The following is a 2,626-nucleotide window of genomic DNA, read 5'->3' as shown; positions in this document are numbered from 1 at the left end:
CATTGCCTATGGATAGATGTGGCAAAAGGCAGCAGGTGGGGAGTCAAGACTTGACGACAGAGAAGAAACCAGCTCCTCACAGCTAGTACTCCATGTGCCAGGGAAAGAATGATGACCACAGCGGTGGTTCAGCTGGGACTGATCAGCTGCTGCTACACAGAAGGAGAAAGCATTCGGTTTTGTGGTCGTCACAGAAAGGCCTCTCTTGACCTGTATGTTTTCAAGGAAGGAAAACAAACAAAGAAACCGAAATCTGGCGCCGCGCTCTGAGATGACCTTGACACGGAAAAATACTCACGCTGGTATCAGTACTGATATCACAACTGCAGTACTTTTGGAAGATGTGTACCTCTTTGGCTGTGCTGGCTCCGCTGTACCTGCCGCAAGCTTCAGCACTGTGTTTCCTGAAGAGCAGGAAGTCAGTCTTCTTCACCTTGACCACATCAGCCCCTCGTTGTTGATGTTCCTTGTCCAAATGAGAGAGCAATGCTGGTCTGGGATGCGACAATGCCGGTTGCTATCAGAAGGCCTCTTTCACTGCAACAAGGATTTTTTTTTTCCCTCCTTTTTAATTAATCAATGACGAGCACTGTATGCTGTTGTACAGGGGCAATGGCTGCCAGAACTTTCCCAGAAGGCAATTTTTCAAAAATCAGAAATACCAAATACTTGCATCTCAGACTTTGTGCAGTCTGACTGTAGACAGATTTATAGCAGAAGGTCAAACTGCATTGAGAGTGATTTTACACTTCTTTTGCAAAACAACTGAAAACAAAATCCTTCCCAGAATGTAGTAAGAAACACTTTAGCAGTTTTACAGCATGTGTTTAAACAAGGAAATATTATTTGATGTCAATATATTTTACATCATTACATTTACATCATTTACATTTATAAACCTAATACAAAATCATCATCCTCCACTGCAGGCACGCTCCCCCAGGTGTATTTATCGGTGACCAAGCGGCTTTTTCTCTTTGCCTCTATGAAGCACGAGCAAGCAGTCTGATCTCGATCTTCAGGTACGTTTCTAATTTCATATGTTGAATGCAAATCTTATTGCAGCCTCTCTGTTTAACCAAACTGAATCTTTAACAATTAAAAAAAATAGCAACAGATGTATGAAAAAGAGGAAATGTCTGATCTAGTAGGAATATATATAAAGTAGAGCAATCTTACAGTAAAAAGGTATGTCATACAAAAAAGCGATGGAAAGTGACAAACATCCATGCTGCATATAATAAGGGCAGAAGACAGGCAAAAAGGGATTCTGCTCAAATAACCACAGTTTTTACCATATTCGCTGTAAAGCTTTCCATGTACGTGCTTCTCTCTCTTCCCTTAACCAAATCTATCCACTTAGTGGGCCCTCAATCCTGCTCTCACTCACTTCTGCTGATTTACTGTGTCTCTCCACGCTCTTCACGCAAACACAAAGCGGCAAAAACATTTTGTATTGTTTCTCATACTTTGGCTCTTAGGTTCTTTTTCCTTTCCACATTTTTCCGGTCTCCCAAGAGCGCCAGGCTGTGAAGTACCAACTCTCCACCTAGCTACATACACGTAACGTGATGAAGAGAGAAAGCTTACATAAAGTTAATGCATTGCACTATGTTATACTGCAGCTGCAGAGGATTCATACAGGCCTTAAAGAGAGCACGTGTGAAATGGAGCCCTCTGGGCAAGAGCCCCGACAGAAGGCAAGCAAGCCCCGACCAGGCAAGCTGTGAGCAAGCGGGGGAACATGAATGAAGCCCTTTCACTGAGGTTGGACAGGACGGGACGTGGTCAGGCCCTGTGGTGGCTCTAACAATGGTCCCACAAATAACTCTTTCAGCACCCGAACGCAAAGCAGCCCCTCTTGCTTCTCATGCTCCCATGACCTCTCCCGAGAGAGAGGTGCCTCCCTTGGGAGAGTCCCATTGAGAAGCAGAGCAAGGCACTGCCCCGGGTAACAGTAACTCCAAGAGAAGAAAACTTCAAAAGAGTAACAGTTGCTTTCCTTTTTTTTTTTTTTTTTCCAGTTCACAGGGCGGCTTCACTCACAGCTCCATCGGCATAACTGAGGTGTAGCAGGACGGTGGCAGGAACGGGCCAAGAATCACCAGAGACAGGTACTTTATCTACCTTCCCGCTACCAGAAAATGCAGCGGCAGCAAACTACACAGTCAGGGGGGACGACTTGTTCCCCAAACGCCTCCCACTCCACGTTATTTCTAAAACTCGCCCGTGCTTTGCATTGGTGAGACGTAAAACACGGCAGAAAACTCAAGCCATAAATGAATCACTTTATTTCATGCTCAAAAGGGGAACTCATGCCCCGGCACTAATGTGCGGACGGGTTCAGCGTCTTCAAGGTGCAAAGCTGACAGCTTTGCCATTACGCATAGGGCAAGTATTTCTTCAACAGCCGAGATTTCAGCGCTACCACCCATCACTTGAAACACGCCACGAGCTGTGGGAGCGCTAAGAGGGGCGACATCTGAAAACGAGATCCTTTGACGGCAAGGGGTTTTAAAAGCCTGGCAACTCCGGGAACTAAATGGCCGGCGGAGGCCCCATTTCGCCCGCTGACCTAAGCCCCGCGCCCCCTTCCCGCCCCCAGGCAGCCCTCACCACACACACA

This window comes from Egretta garzetta, unplaced genomic scaffold (genome assembly GCF_000687185.1).
Source record: "Egretta garzetta isolate BGI_Z169 unplaced genomic scaffold, ASM68718v1 scaffold5, whole genome shotgun sequence".
Classification (NCBI taxonomy): domain Eukaryota; kingdom Metazoa; phylum Chordata; class Aves; order Pelecaniformes; family Ardeidae; genus Egretta; species Egretta garzetta.
Note: the sequence above shows the minus strand (reverse complement) of the source record.